Source organism: Toxorhynchites rutilus, chromosome 3 (genome assembly GCF_029784135.1).
Source record: "Toxorhynchites rutilus septentrionalis strain SRP chromosome 3, ASM2978413v1, whole genome shotgun sequence".
Classification (NCBI taxonomy): domain Eukaryota; kingdom Metazoa; phylum Arthropoda; class Insecta; order Diptera; family Culicidae; genus Toxorhynchites; species Toxorhynchites rutilus.
The window spans coordinates 82188068-82205764 of NC_073746.1; the positions used below are offsets into that span (position 1 = coordinate 82188068).

The 17697-nt window shown below is 39.0% G+C and overlaps 1 protein-coding gene and 1 pseudogene across 4 annotated transcripts in view; one reads left to right on the forward strand and one right to left on the reverse strand.

The window, feature by feature from the left end:
• LOC129774718 (bone morphogenetic protein receptor type-1B) overlaps positions 1-17697 on the reverse strand; it is a 422669-nt gene that overhangs the window by 112937 nt on the left and 292035 nt on the right. The gene's annotated exons all lie outside the window — the stretch shown is intronic.
• LOC129780728 (U4 spliceosomal RNA) lies at positions 2834-2984 on the forward strand (annotated as a pseudogene).

Sequence of the window (17697 nt, forward strand, 5' to 3'; positions counted from 1 at the left end):
GATTGTCTGCCTTGTGCTCTCAGTGCTCTGGAGAGCTGAGAGCGAGCAGCATGGAATCGGATACACGACCAGACAACATGCTCGATGTCGTGATAGCCATCGCCACAATCACAAAGATTGTTTGCTGCGAGCCCAATACGATAGAGATGCGCGTTTAGGTTGTAGTGATTGGACATAAGCCGAGATATCACACGAATGAAATCACGACCTACATTCAATCCCTTGAACCATGCACTCGTCGAGACCTTAGGGATAATCGTGTGTAACCAACGACCGAACTCATCACCACTCCACATGCGCTGCCAACTTACGAGCGTATACTGACGAGGAATGTGGAAAAATTCATTATAAGCAATTTGCCTTTCAAAAAGTGTGCCTTCTAAAGCGCCCACCTTAGCTAGCGAGTCCGCTTTTTCATTCCCCGGAATCGAGCAATGAGAGGGAACCCATGCTAAGGTAATCGTGAATAATTTTTCGACCAAAACACTCAATAGTTGTCTTATTCTTGTTAGGAAATAAGATGAGCGTTTATCAACTTTCATTGAGCGGATTGCCTCTATTGAGCTGAGACTGTCTGAAAAAATAAAATAGTGGTCGATGGGCAATGTTTCAATGATCCCTAATGCGTAATATATCGCACCCAGTTCAGCGACATACACGGAACAATGATCTTTGAGTTTGAAAGAGGCACTGGAACTTTCATTGAAGATGCCGAAGCCAGTGGACCCGTTTATGAATGAACCGTCAGTAAAGAACATTTTATCAGATCTAACTTTCCCATATTCTGCCGAAAATATCGGCGGAATAGAATCGGAGCGTAGGTGATCTGGGATTCCATGGATTTTTTGTCGCATGGACAGATCAAAAATGACAGAGGAATTGCAGAAGTATGGGAAGCAAACTTGGTTGGAGATGCCTGGTGAAGGATGCACGTCGTGTGTAAGGTACTCATGGTATAAAGCCATAAAACTTGACTGAGGAGTCAGTTGGAGTAGATCTTCGAAGTTATCAATTACCAATGGATTCATGATCTTGCAACGGATGAGAAATCTGTAGGATAATTCTGTGAACCGAAGAGTAAGCGGGGGTACTCCTGCCAAATTTCGAGACTCATCGTATGTGTCGAATGCAAACACCCCATGGCTATACGCAAGCAACGATATTGTATTCTCTCCAGCTTGAGAATATGAATCTTGGCAGCTGATCGGAAGCAAAAACTGCCATATTCTAACACTGATAATATCGTTGTTTTGTACAACTGAATGAGGTCTCCTGGATGGGCACCCCACCATGTTCCGGTAATTGTTTGGAGAAAATTGATTCTTTGCTGGCATTGCCACTCCAGAATACATTCAAACATTGTTATGCAGTTTCTTTTCCTATGTTTTTTTTTTGTGAGAATCCTGCGAACTTTTGATTCACTAACTCTGGAGTCTCCTCTAAAAGCATAACAATGTTTTTGCCTGGCCGTGTTGCTGTGTTGCAGTCAGCATGAACAGCGCAAAACATCGGCTCGAGAGAGTGCTTCTCTGTGTTTGTCTGGTTTTCAGTCGGATTAAGAATACCAGTATATTCTGCTGCATTTTCACTCTGGAATCGTTTCGATAATTCCAATGCACGGCACATGCCTAAAACCCACAGCGGTGGAAGGATAATTTTCATGTTGATTTTATATGGGAAAGTTGAATGTTAACAAAATATTGATTATCTCAATAGTTACTGAAATGGTTCGGAACTTTATGGAGTTTGGTAATTAAACATCGTTCATGAATGCGACTTTTTTATCATTTGGGCAATATAAACTATCATTTGTTCAGTTTCTACCATAGCATAGATCTGTTTCATAGAAACAAACAAACACGGCCGTATTTGTCCTTCAATTTTTACAACAGTCCCAATACCAATGCTACCCACAATTTCATTATCGTTTCAGAATGAATGAAATTGAAACACGATGCGATGCGATGTAATGCGATACGATGTGATGCGAAGCGAAGCGATGCGATGCGAAGCGATTCGATGCGAAGCGATGCGATGCGATGCTATGCGATGCTATGCGATGCGGTGCGATGCGATGCGATGCGAAGTTGAGTTTGTAAAGAAATGATGACAATAACATTAAAACTTAAGATATCGTTTGAAAAAAACCTCCACCGACTTTCACTATCAAATCTTCATAGAATTATTGCAAAATATGACATATGTGACTAATTTAATTTTATGTTATCTGTAAGTCAGAGCCAATCGTTCCTTAAATATCAAACTTTTGAAAAGTGGGTAGAGAATAGCGAGAATAACAGAACCTCATGCGTATTTCGCTGCCTGATCACTTATCTATCAGAAGATACCCAGCAAACATTAAATCGTATAACCAGCGTATATACATCTGCATATATCCCAAATTTTGGGTGGTATATGATGCGCCTAACTGGCATATACATTCAAAAGTGGAGGTGATTTATTTGTGCAGATTATAACTCTATTATCATACGAATATACGATTTACTGCAAACCTGGAGAAAAAAAATGGCAAAAAATATTTACGTCAAATGTAATTATAACAGAAAGCTTCGAGAACGAAATTTTTAAAGACGTAGATATTCCTAGTGACGATGGTATTGAAAATGAGAAGAAAGAATAGATGTAGAACGCAAAAGTGAAGCTTCTAATATGTGTTTGGAGCAAGCTACAGTTTTGCAAATGAATTAAAAAAGCTGAAAATCATAAAAGGTAGAATCAATACATAATTTTATTTTTATAATCTGTTGAATATGGGACACTTTTGCCATTGATGCAATAAATGTGTAATGCATGCCAGCAATGTGTATCTGGTAGCTCTGCGCAGTGGCGATATCGTAACCAATGAGGTTTTACGGAGGTGCGATTATTGCTAGTTGAAAAAATGTGTATCCCAAAAGATCAGCACTTATCGCTTTTGACAAACAAAGATTTTTTACATGAGATATTTCAAAGATTTTCCAAATGACATAAGACACTTATGCAAACAGTTATTCTGGTCTTAAGTTACTCAAATAATAGTTCTATATAGTTCTATCTGAAATGATCAGAACATTTCAGTTTAGATAAACAAAGATTTTGTCGCTTGAGAAACTTATGCGATTATTCAAGTGACATGAGACATTTATGCAAACCGTAGTTCTGATACTTATGATCATTTTGTCCCATCACACCAAAGTGTCACAATCAGTGTTGCCGCATTTTAATCTGTACCAGAGGGGTTAAAAATTTTTCTCATCTGTACTTTTTCTTCCAAAAATACTGTCCCGTGGCTGAGTGGTTAGTGTCCCACATTATCATGCCGGGTGTTCGGGTTCGATTCCCGTTCTGGGCGGGGGATTTTTCGATTTTCAAAGAAATTTCTTCCGACTTGCACTGTGATCACGCGTATTCTAGAACATGCCACTCCAGAATACACTCAAGGCGTGTTATCTGCCATAGAAATCTCAACTAGGTACTACTAAAGAAAATGACGCAATGTAATACCTACGTTGAGAAGGCAAAAGTTCCACTGGGAACGTTAGTGCCATCGAAAAAAAAACTAATTTATTTATTACAAACTAGCTGACCCGACAAACTTTGTCCCTCCCAAAATTTGTTTTTTGTTATCAATACCTTCAAATATTCACGTTTTCTTACTATGAGCAAGTTCATGGGTCCAATCGCAGAACTGTTCATTGATTGATCTTCTTATCGACCCCGTTGAATTTACCTTTTACTATAAAATTCGTAGTATTTCTAACAAAACTCATCATTATAATATCAGATTATTTTCAGACACAATTCTCGTTCAAGATTTTTCAACCACTTGCAAATAACATGTTTCTCCGTAACATGGAATAAATGTTTTATACAGAAAATATGGTAGAATAAAGACAGCCCTAAAACGGACAATTGTTTCCCCTCAGAATGGTGGGAGGAGTGTTAAACCACTTTAGAAATGTTTCTTGCCCCCTTAAACCTCCACATACCAAATTTGGTTCAATTTGCTTCATTAGTTCTCGAGTAATACAGCAATTTGTGTTTCATTTGCATGGGAGCCTCCCTTTAGAGAGGGGGGGGGCGGTGTAGAGTCTATCCACCATAGAAACATTTATTGCCCCCTAAAACCATCACATGCCAAATTTGGTTTCATTTGCTTAATTAATTCACGAATAATGCAGAAATTTGCGATTCATTTGTATGGCAGCCCCCTTAGTGAGGGGGGTGGGGAATCTAACCATCATAAAAACATTTATTGCCCCCTAAAACCTTCACATGCCAAATTTGGTTTGATTTGCTTGATTAATTCACGAGTAATGCAGAAATTTGTATTTCATTTGTATGGCAGCCCCCCTTTTGAGAGGGGGGGGGGGGGGTGGAGAGTCTAACCACTGCAAAAATATTTATGGCACCCTAAAACCTCCATATGCCTAATTTGGTTTTATTTGCTTGATTATTTCTCGAGTAATGTAGAAATTTGTGTTTTAATTGTATGGCTTCCCCCCTTAGAGAGGGGGGTGGGGAGTCTAACCATCATAGAAACATTTATCGCACCCTAAAACCTCAATATGCCTAATTTGGTTTCATTTGCTTTGTTAATTCTCGTATAATGCAGAAATTTGTATTTCATTTGTATGGCATAATAGCGTTCATCGTATCGTTGCCGAACCGATTTGAAACTTATTTTTTTGATTACATTCAGAAAAATTGCCGAGAAGTGAGGGGTAGTTTCTGGAACTGTGATTTCCTTACGGAGTAATTTTAGGGTATGGAATTCATTCTCCAGATCTTGTATATTCCTATCGTAGAACCCTGGAAACACCTCTAACACAAGGAATTCGGTCCTTATGAAACTGAACAATTATGGCATTGCAAATACTCTTATGATCAGCAGCACCAAGCGATACTGCGGCGTAAAAGTCGTCATATACCTTAATGTTCAAATGTAAGAAATTTCACACGCGGAAAAAATCTGTGCCAATCTTTACTTTTTACGAAAATCTATACCCTGTACCGTACAGAATCTGTACCAAGAATAACGAAAAAATCTGTAACTTTCCAGATAAATCTGTACATGTGGCAACACTGGTCACAATGACTAAATTCTTCTTGAATGGCGTTAACGTTCCCCCCGGATTTTTTGCGGTCTCAACGTATGCATTAACTAACGTCATTTATTAATACTTAGTTGAGATTTATTAAGCCAAATTAGTTAGATATCACAAATCAAACACACCCACACACAAACTTAGACACACACTCACAACAACATACACAGATTTTGATTTTTGAAAAAAAAAAAAAGGCTCTTTTCCGACATTCGAATACAATTTTTGCGTGGATGGCACACAAGTCAATTAATATCTTTTAATTACCATATAATTCACTTTCAGCTTCCTGGGCTAGACATCATTTCTCATTTTATTTTCTTTCAGCGTGTTTGATATAATGATTTCTTATTTATACTACCAGGTGACCAAATATGCCTCCCATTACTAACGTACTTCTCTTCCAGCATATGTTATACAATTATTACACTATATACATGATTTACCGGAAACGAGAGCAGAGGGAGCATGCGCAAAATTTGATATGAAAAAAACCCCAAGGCCTTTCTCAAGGCTAGAGGCGAATGAACTGAAAAGTTTAAAGCCTCTTTAATCCAACATCATCATCATCATTAAGCCAAATAACACGCCTTGAATGTATTCCGAGGGGCAAGCTCTAGAAATACGCGTGACCACAGTGCAAGTCGAAGGAAATTTCTCTGACGAAAAATCCCCCGGCCAGAACGGGAATCGAACTCGAACACCCGGCATGATAATGTAAGACGCTAACCACTCGGCTACGAGTGCACTTTTTGACTAAATTTTGCTGTTACGGATTTTGTCTCACATTCCTATGCATTCAACGCACTGTGCGGCGGAGAGTTATCTTGTGGAAACTTGATAAGGACCGGTGGGAATCTTTGGGAAGTAATCTTTGAGAGTTGACTTTTGGGAACCAGTCGTATCTGAAAAAAGGTTTTTTCTGAGTGTTTTCGAACATTGATAATATTTGTCTACCCTAGTTATCAACTAATCCGATATGATAGTCAGGCAAAAAAAAGTAGAACCGTGTTTCAAGACATATTACCGAATTCCACCGCCCAAAGCCTCCGTATGTGCTTACTTAAAAAATATCGTTGAAATTCATATCATATAACTGTCAAATTCTAGGACTCTTGTTTGCATCCAGGTTGAGAATATGTTGATGAATGAATTCGGATGTTGTGTTCGTAGCCATCCTACGAATTTATTCGATAATACCTTCCATAGTATAATTGTGTGAGTACGAATCTGTATCTGTAGTGAAGCTCTAAGGAGTAATGCAGCCAGAGTTGCTTGTTTTACTTATTTTGTGAAGAGAAAACTGATGCAGATTAACACTTCTGAAACAAAGTACAGGTAGGTAGGTACCCACGATATCTTCCGTCGGTCCTTCAAAGTATCGTACGGGACGCTCCAATAAATCATCTTACGCATTCAATTACTTAAGCGAATGTGACACAATGTTGAATCAACAGCAGCGATCCCAGCGACGGTCGCGTGGTGAACGCAAGCTGTCCTCGCAAATCAGGAAGATGTGAAAGTGGGAAAATTCATCTTACGCCACACGGCTGGACAGAGAGCGGAAGCGATGTGAGAAATTAATCTTAATTTGAGCGTGTCTGTTCGGTGCGACAACGCGCTCCATAGCTTCCCTTTAGGTGGCTGGAAACGACTGCAAAAATGTTGTGCTGTTTCTGACGAATTTAAAATGAAGTCGAAGGAAAAAGCCGTTCGAACTTTCCATTTCTGGAAGCGGTTGAGAACGGCCGATGATCGTCTTGTAATCGTGGATAATCCAATTAAACGCGCGGAGAATCATCTACCGCCGCCACCGTCGCCATCGTCGCCATCGCGGCACAGAGCATAACGAAAGAGCGAAGTGTTCTCTTTATTCTAATTTATGTCGCCGGTTATTGCGGATTTCCAGTTCGAGACCAGGGGCCATGCATAAGAGCGGCGTGCGGGCGGGAGCAGGTTTTACACTTCAAATTAATGTGATTTCGTTTGAAGTAGCGAGCTGCGAACGGCAGTGTACGACACCAAACAGCACTTCGTCGGCGTGACGAAGGGCCGAAATTAGCGTGCAGAAAAGGATCTGAAATCCATGAACACACACACACTTTAGCCGTAAAGAATCACGCCACGGCACGATTTTTGGTGGGTTCGTTGGAACTGAAACAACAAAAAAAAAACACATACAAATAAATTCTCCCGAAAGGCGTTTATTGCAGAATGCACTTAATGGTGTCAAATTTATTCCAACCGTTGGAGGCAGGAGAGGTTTTGAGCGATGGAATCTAATTATGGTTTACGAACCAGACCCGCATGATGTATTTCAGTGATAATTCACCTCGGAACGGAGGTTTTTACTCCAATGAAACGGTAATATTGGTGAATACATAGTATGACTCGTAATGGACTGGAGGGTAGATATTCGTGATCAGTCTGCTCATTTTTACTTATAGTGAACGTTTCAGAGATATTTCGAAACATATTAGGCTTTTATAATGAAACTGGGTTGCATTGGGAGGACGTGAATAATAACCCAACATTTCCTGTCACTTAGGTGCAAAATTGATATACCAACGGTACTGATATCATTCTTACTCTTGAAGCAATAAATCAGGTCTGTCTCGGGATAATTCTGATGATGTACTTCCGAGAAAAAAATATAATCACTGCTGGTCGATAAGCGACCATTCTATTGAACCATCTTTCTAATATCTGAGGTTTCCCGATAATAGAATATGTGTCCCTCTTTTGACGTAGGATTACGTCTTTCGGGAACATATTGGGGTACAAATTGGAAAACGAATATCGATCGCATCGTGAAAAATGTCCAATTTCAATCGCTTATTGCTCAGTCATTTCATGACGGATGGATGAGATTTTTACATCAAAACATTGCGGCACTCTATAACAATTTTTCACCTTGAATAAAATAATATATATCATGTAATTAACTATCGAACAGTTGAAAAATCTCAACCCTTATCCAAACGGTACTGATTGGTCGAAATTGACGTCATTTCTTTTTCGCCTACTTCGCTTCTTTCGTTCCCCGATAAGTCAAATCATCGGCAACCAACGATGGATGCGGTGCGGCAAAGGGAGCAAAGAAGAGGAAGCAGCGGAGAGCATCGAATTAAATCTAGTGTGCATTGCTGGTGCGCTCCTCTTCACATCAACAATTGGATGCGGCAAAGGAGGCAGAGGAGCGAAGTGCATTGCATCGCATCGTATCACACCCGCTATCCGTCGTTTAGCTCGTCATGGCACAGAAGCCGATGGCGCCAAAGTCAAGGAAAGCATCAGCGAATCCGTAAAACCTACCGCTCTCAAAACTAAACTGCTACATCCGACGCAGCAGATTCCGTACAACCCATTAAACCATTCCAGTCCTTCTCAGGACTATCAATTTGTTTTGAAACAAAAGAGTTTATTTTACTGTTTTCCACTTACCACAAAAACTATATAAAACTATGATCAAAAATAGATTATTTTTACATTTTCTACTAACAACTAACAGGGAACCATCATATCACGTCTAGAAATGTCTAAAATTTCCGTAGGGGCATATTGCAATATCCGATTCATTCGAGGAAATGTCTATAAGTATTCGATTAATCGAGCGAATATTCATTGACTAGACATCGATAAAAGTTACGTCAAATATAATTTTAAATAAACATCGAAGTGCTAAATAATATATATTTTAATGAAATCGTTTTTCAGTTTGATCCAATATATTAACAATTCATGATTCATGCGGCGATAGAAAAATAAACCCATTACCAACGTAATTCACATAATTCTTATTGGAAAACGTACTGTTTTGACGTAGGATTACGTCTTTCGGGAACATATTGGAGTACAAATTGAAAATTGAAAATCGAGCACATCGTGAAAATTGTCCAATTTCAAACGCTTATTGCTCAGTCATTTCTTGGTGGATTGATGAAATTTTGGCGTCAACCGATTTCTGCACTCCATAACAATTTTTTATATTGAAGAAAATAATATACGACATGAAACTAACTATCGAACAATTAAAAAATCTCAACCCCTATCCTAACGGAAATACCCACTTCTGATTGGTCGAAATTGACGACACATGCGGCGGTTCTCTAACAGAGACATCAAAACCAAGCTGCCTAGGGTAAATCGACATTGCAAATACATGAAAGTAGGGGGAGCTTTTGTTCCCACCGAAAAGTGTTCCCTAGCAGAGACATCAAAATCGAGATGCCCAGGGGAAATCGGCATTGCAAATATATACATGTCGAGGGCATTATTATATTGCAAGTAAGGTGAGTGATACGATTAATTCTAGCAAATAAAATTTAAATTTGGAACTTTAATGTTGGTTGCTTCGTGAAATTTCTTTTCACGTTTTTTTTCTTTATTTCGTCCATACATAACACAGGAGGCATCCCGTCTAAGATCACAGAGGGTGGTTTTCATCATAGCTCGTTCCACTTCGGTATCTTTTATTTGATATACACCTTCCAACGACTGTTTACCATCCTTCATGTAAACACTGGTATAGTGAACAAACAATACCCAACAACCAAACAAAACGGCGCTTTTCAGGGCCACCAAATCATTATCAAAGAGTTTAACGGTGTAATTCTTCAAACATATCCAAAATCAACAGATAGCTTAACGGAATCCTACGTCAACTATACGGTCGTGTCTCGGACACAACCCTCCTGTGACTTTTTTAGATTCTACTCAACAATTGCCCACTCCTTCTCATTGGCCCAACATTGTTGGCCTCCAATGGAATGGATGGAAAACAAGGGACCATGAAGCGATTTACGATTAGTCGCAAACTGCACAGATCGTAATCTGTGCAAACTGCGACTAACTATTAATCCTCTCCCATCATAACCAAATGATTTTCTCTCGGTAACTCTGAGTTGGCCAAAGCATTGCTAGACTGAAACTAGTTCGAATAATTGAGTTACTCTCCTTCCTCGTTCTATTTACAACTCCTAACAAGAATTTGCTCCATGGGAATGAGTATCTCTATGACGTACGCTTTATCGAGACGTACGAGAGACGTCCGGGCGTTCAATTTTCCTCTCCGAGCGCATTTACTTCGATGAAACTGTGTGAGGAAAACAGCAGATAGGACGACTTTAATGTTTAATGTTCCACAGAGGATTTCTCAGATGGTGTTTAAATTCATCTACAAGAGACTACAAACAATAATCCCCATCAAATCACTAATTTTATTAGTTAATGTAAATGCGTTATTGGCCAAGGCTATTACGATATCGAACACGTGGTCTTGCGAGATATATTTTTCCGCCAGCCCAAATACAGAACACTCCTTTCGGGCCCGAGTAAACTGGTGGCTAGTAAACCTTAATTACCTTGAATTAATCAAAAACATAAATTAGCGCAAATATGTCAACATGTGTTTTTTGTGTAAGCAAGTAAATATTTACTCCTAAAATTTAAGGATTGTGGAACTCTACATAATTTGTATGCAGATAGACTATCCACAGTTTGTGGGGGGAATACTCATACAACTCAAATGGGTAATGATTATCTGCTATCACAAAGCTGAGATTTTTTTTGACGTTTTGTTTTACTACTGATTCATTCAAAAAAAAAAGCTTTATTTTAAAATGTTTTCTTATCCTGAGACTGGCACCATATTGCACTGCTACTAAAACCGTAGGCTAACCTCAAGGATATCTTTTTATCCATTTTCGGCGAATAATCAATAGAGTGCCGTGTTATGAAACATCAGAACAATGGCAAAAACAACATCAAAATCATTAGGTGTTGGTTCGGTTATTCCTGACGACATTGGAGTATATTCCATCTGATCATCTTTAGGAAGGTTAACGACCTTCAAAGGATAAATTTAACTTGGGAACATTAAATTGATGTTCATGACTTCCAGTCGGACGTTTATCCGTTCTGATAATAATTGTGTGGTCCTCACAAAGCATATATTCCAATGCCGTCAGTTCACTTAAATTCTTCGCATATCGTTTGATGATTAGGTAGGATGTTGATAATCATTTTCTGCGATACCGATTGTTCCAACAGTATTTATTCGACAATATGGATATTGAATACCTGAAATTAACCAGATTCAACCAAACAAATCTGCGGAGAAAGCAGTATGTACACTCAATAGATGCAACAAGTTTGAAGGGATATGAAAAAAAAAACATTGGTCGTTCAATAAATTTACTGCCACATATGTCGAAAGTCCACTATATATGAATAACATATGTCCTTACTAAATCATTACATTTATTTGCAACGTAACCACACAGAATTGAATTAATCAAATGTGTGATCCGTTTTATCTACAAAATAAAAAAGGGTCTTGAATCCCATTGAATTCGAAAAGTGTTTCGTGAAATCACTAATTGAATTATTATTAGAAAAAATATTTGAACAGAAATGTGAATGGTCAGAATTATTGAAATCTAAAAAAAGATTTTGGGCGGGATGAGATTCGCTCAAATCTGCTGGTAATAACATTATTCAATTGCATCCATTACCCGTCTGCTGTTTATCGGGCGGGAGACGACAACAAAATAAAATCGACACGAGACTGAGTCAGCCACTCACTGCGGACAGTGCAATAGAGAATTAAAAATCTCTCGACGAGTGTCGTAAGATTTCAGTTCATCGTCTCTTGTACACTTTCCGATCAAGAACTCATCATCTGCTCTATGGGATGGGATTAATCGTTTGTGGCTTGCACTCACGACAAACCTTGAGTAGTAGAAGTAATGCTCCGAAAGTGCTTGCAGTGGGGATTCCTCTTTTATATTGCTTTTTTGAGATCTTGGTAGCTCACCGTTCCAAGTATTCTCTCTGTGTACATATGAAGGATAAAAAAGCATCGCCTGCTGGGGTGATTTAAAAACATCCGACTAGAGGGATATACCTATTCATTGATCGTTGAATGTGATTTTTTACCATCACTGTTGGAGGCAATTGGATAAGTTAGAGATAATTTTCTATTGAATCCACCCATTGTCACGATACTCTCCGTTATAGTGGCCAACCAGCCAATCAAAAACCCTAGGGTAAATGGAGGCAATTTGGACCTCCTAAACAAATCGCCTAACATTTCCAAACCAATACAATTGTACACTGAGCTATACTAGTTTTGTCTCAATCAATAATCATAATACCAAGCTTCAAACGACGAAATATACATATAATAAAATAAAAAAGATGATTTTTGGACATAAAAATTTAATGTAGGGTGATTTGGTCATTTTTTTCCAAAATAAATATATTCAAATTAAGGTTCATGTGGCGTTAGCCTGACGGGGCTGGGGGTACAATATTTTGACAATATTTCTTATTAGGTATGTTAGTAATATGTAACCGATTACAATATGTCATTTTTAATTTGGTCATTGTTGTGGATGATATGAATAATGTTTAAATGTGTGTGTGTTTCATCGAAAAAATATACTTATATAAGGTACACCGGGGCAAGTTGAAACGATTTTTTCGAAGTTCAACTTGAAAGTTATCTTAAAAGTTTCAAAATCATCACAATCTGTTTACGGCATATACAAGGTATGAGATTCACACTGGATGTTTCGAGAAATATCAATTTTTAAAATCTAAAGAATAATATATTATCATTTGGAAAAAGGGTTTTAGTACACGTGAGATGTGGGGGAGTAGTCTGATACACACAAAACGGACACTACATACTAGAAATTATATTCGAAACAATATCATCAAGAATACTATTTTAGACGCTTTGATGTCAGAGTAGAGTCACTCAAAACGACCACTAATGAGGTTTATGGGATCGAATAATATTCAAATACTACGTAACATACTCAGAAAGGGAGGAAGGGATGCCTAGTGGAAACTTATTTAGAAATAAGTCCAATTAAATCTAAACATGTTTATGCAAATGTCAAAAAAAGTAAACAAATTGCGGTACGTAATATATGAACGCCCCCTAATTGCAAAATTAACAAATTTGACTGGTATCATGCCTGTGTATTCATAAATTATGTAGAACATACTGTGGAACGAAATATGAATGATTCTTATTTTTTTAATTTATCATCATTCATTCATATAGCAATCACCGACAAGTAACATCCGGCATCTGTAGCAATGTTTGAAAATAGTCGATTTTGACTGGTTACAACAGGGTAAAAAAACATGGTGTGAGTTAAAGTGCTCAGAGCTATACGGAAAAAGAATTTTCAGTTTAGATTTTATAATTCCTACACTTGATTATCCCATTTTGATTACCTGACGTGCAATTCTGGCGATATTTTTGAAAAAATATCCGGGATCTACACCAGGTGCGGTATTTGCGGCCAATTAAAATTCCATTTCCCGGATATCATGTTATGTCAAACCATATAGCTGATTTCGCAGGTCGAGAATATGATTCATCATCTCCAGTTCTTGCTGCAGTGAAAATGGTTCTATGTCATTCTTCGGATGTAGTCCGAAACGTCTAAGTCTTCGAAATAATCCCTCGAGAAAATGTCGAAAGAAGTCCACTCTATTACGCTTCAACAACGCCAAACCGGCTGTTGAATCATCAACGCGCCGCTGTTTTTGGTCGACGGTCAGCAAACGCGGCACTCATCGTGCGGATAGCTTTCGGTTCGGTAAACTAGTGACAAATGATCCTCTCGAAATGAATCTTGTTCATTTTTAGTGGCGCCATGTAGTATGATCCGGAATGCTAATGTTAGCATATACGCATGGATGTGCGAAGACGAACGAAAAAAGAAAATAAATTTTTATAGTGAGCAGATAGGATTTGAGCGAGAGAGACATAATGTTGGAGTGGGAAGAACTTAACCTTAAGGCGACGCGTGTGGAGTTATTCAAAAAAAAAAGTGCACATACAATTGCACACGCAAACGTCAACGGTCAAAGACAACGTCAACGCACAAACATAAATGCCCTTGAACAGGTACACACGCATGAACACACAGATGGATACATAGAGTTAATCAAAAGTTTCTGATAGCAAAATCGAATGCGTTCCCCCGGTAGTGATCGCCACCCGATGAGACGGGCTCGTGCGAGCCATTGATAGCAAAAGCCAGAGTGAACGTGTTCAATCATTACGAAGTAAAAACTGGGGGTCGGTTTAGGATCACTTTTTGGAGGTCGGTTCAGGATCACACTGACCTTTTCCAAATAACGGAATGCCGTGTATAACATACCACAAGCAATTAAAATTGACTTATTCTGTAATGTTCCGCAATCTAAAAGAACATTGAACTCATTTTTCATACGGCTCAGAAATATTTCTTCATTGTTTTTGAAGCAATGGAAACGTAAAATGGCGCTAAAATGCTAGAATGAAGAGAGCAAGGAAAAAGTCACCATTTTATCAAATTGACACATCATTTGACACTACTGAAAATTCGCACCGGGGGGGAGCACCGTTTCTGAGATACAAAACGGGATAGGTTCAGGACCACCGGTTGGATTAGGACCGCCTTTCCCTATACGATGTACCTTCGGAAGAGAAAGGGGGATCTCAGAAGAAAGTGAGAAATAATCAGGATAATATCTTATCTGAAAATAGTATATAGCTAGTTACAATATAGTGAAATTCATATTTAATACACTTTATCGATTTTGTGACGTGACAACGCTTTATGGAGACTGTTTTTTTCTCTCAGAGCGTGTTGTCGTGTCACAAAATACATGCCAATTTTTGCAAACTTCATGCGAGTTTTTTTTAAATCTGATACTGAACTGAAAACACAACGTTAATCTTCAACAACAAAAAGTCAGGTGTTTTTTTGTTAATTCGTTTATTTTTACAGGCTCATAGGTTTACATACACAGGTTTAAAGAAGCCAAACTCATAACTATATTTTTACTAATAACATGTTTTCTTAATTCTACGGTTAATAAAATAAGAAACCGATTACTCGGGTCGACTCGAGTTTAGAAGGGTGACACATTTTCCTTAGGAAAAGGATGGGATGTAAGGAGATTGTACAATGTTCACACTCACACTCGCATTCACATTCATACTCACACTTCACACTGAATTCTTAAAACTATCCTCACATCTAATAAATATTAACAATTTAACTTATTCTAATGTTAGGGAACCGGTAGTTCGCCAAGGACGAAAAGGAGGGAAAATGGGGGGAAAAGGATGTAAGAAAAGGATGAACATCACACTCGAAGATCGATATCTTTAAGGAAAACATATATCTGGAACATGTAGTCAAGGTCTAACCGAGCCAACACATCTCTCACCGGCACATTGGGCTGCCTTCCTCGGGCCCGAAGGGAGTTTTCTAAATTCGATCTGGCGACAAGATATAGCTCGCACGACCAAACAACGTGTTCGATGTCGTGGTAACCATGGCCACAAACGCAAAGATTGCTGTCGGCAAGCTTGAAACGAAAAAGTAGCGCATCTAAATAACAGTTATTGGGCATGAGTCCGAATAAAGTCCCGACTCTAGTCCAGACTTTTGAACCATGGTTTGAGGCTAACCTTAGGGATAATCGAATGAAACCACCGGCCCAATTCATCTTCGTTCCACTTGCGTTGCCAGTTAGTGATAGTATTTTTACGAACTAAAGAATAAAATTCATTGAAGGCGATTTGACTCTGATAAATATCGCCTTCAATTGTACCTACCTTTGCTAATGAGTCAGCCCTCTCATTACCCGGAATGGAGCAATGTGAAGGGACCCAGACAAAGGTAATGACATAACAGCGTCTGGATAAAGCACTCAAAATTTCTCGTATTCTCTCAAGGAAGTACGGCGAGTGCTTTTCCGGCCACACTGAACGGATAGCTTCAACAGAGCTAAGACTATCCGTTACAATGTAATAGTGTTCAACAGGTCGTGAGGCGACGCTGTTCAGCGCCCAGTGAATTGCTGCCAATTCAGCAATATACACTGAGCAAGGATTCTGAAGACTTTGGGAGGTGCTGCAAATTTCGTTGAACACTCCAAATTCTGTGGACTCATTCATAGAGGACCCATCAGTAAAGTACATATTATCACAATTGATACGCCCATACTTTGCATTGAAGATCGTAGGAGCTATCCCCGATCGAAGATAATCTAGAATTTCATGGATTTTCTCCTTCATGAACAGATGAAAATGTACAGAGGAATTGATGTAGTCAGGAAAACAAACACGGTCGGGAATATACGAAGAAGGAACATCCTGCATGGAGATGAATTCATTATATGAAATCATGAATCCAGAATGAAAATTTAGCTCGATCAACTGCTCAAAATTTCCGATCACCAATGGGTTCATAACCTTACACCGGATGAGGAACCGAAGAGATAATAAATTGAAGCGATCTTTTAGTGGGAGTACGCCTGCCAAAACCTCGAGACTCATGGTATGCGTTGAGGGCATACATCCCAACGCAATACGGAGACAAAGATACTGAATTCGCTCGAGATTTAATGATGTTTTGGCAGCTGATTGAAAACAGAAACTGCCATACTCCATCACTGAGAGAATAGTTGTTCGATACAACACTTAAAGATCTTCGGGATGGGCTCCCCACCAGGTGCCCGTAATTGTGCGGAGAAAGTTTATTCTTTGTTGGCATTTTTTACTCAGATACCTTATATGGGCCCCCAAGTACATTTGGGGTCGAACCAGACCCCAAGATACTTGAATGACATAGCATGAGTGATCGGTTTACCCAAAAGTTGAAGCTTTGGTTTTGCTGGTCTATGCTTCCTAGAAAAAACCACCATCTCTGTTTTCTCCGTGGAAAATTCGATCCCTAGCCCAATGGCCCAGGTTGAAAAATTGTTCAAGGTATCTTGTAAGGGTTCTTGCAGGTCGGATTCGTTTGATCCTACGACAGACACCACTCCATCATCTGCAAGTTGTCTTAGGCTGCAATTTTGTGTAAGGCAATTGTCGATGTCGCTTACATAGAATTGGGGCTTCAACATGAGCCCTGAGAGAGGCCCAGTTAGGAGAACCGACTTACTGCCGAATCTCCGTGAGAAAAGTTCAAATGTTTCTCACAAAGCAAGTTATATAACATATTATTCAATAGAGGCGGCAGACCCCGAGAGTGTAATTTGACTGACAGGACCTCCATTGAAACTGAATCAAAGGCCCCCGTTTATGTCCAATAATACTGAAGCCATTTGTTTTTCTTCGGCGTAACCATTTGAATTTCTGAAGAAAGCAACGCCAGACAATCATTCGTCCCCTTGCCCCTGCGGAACCCATATTGTGTATCTGAGAGTAAGCCATTCGTTTCAACCCAACGATCAAGGCGAAACAAGATCATTTTCTCCAACAATTTCCGTATACAAGTCAGCATTACTATTGGGCGGTACGAATTGAAGTCGGACGCGGGTTTTCCGGGTTTTTGAATAGCTATAATTCGCACTTGTCTCCAATCATCTGGAACAATATTATGTTCCAGAAACCGATTGAATAAATTCAACAAGCGATGTTTCGCCACATCAGGGAGGTTTTTCAACAAGTTGAACTTAATTCGATCCGATCCTGGAGCAGAATTGTTACAAGAAAGGAGAGCAAGAGAGAATTCTACCATCGAAAACTCGGAATCAAGATCGCACCTATCTTGCGGTATAT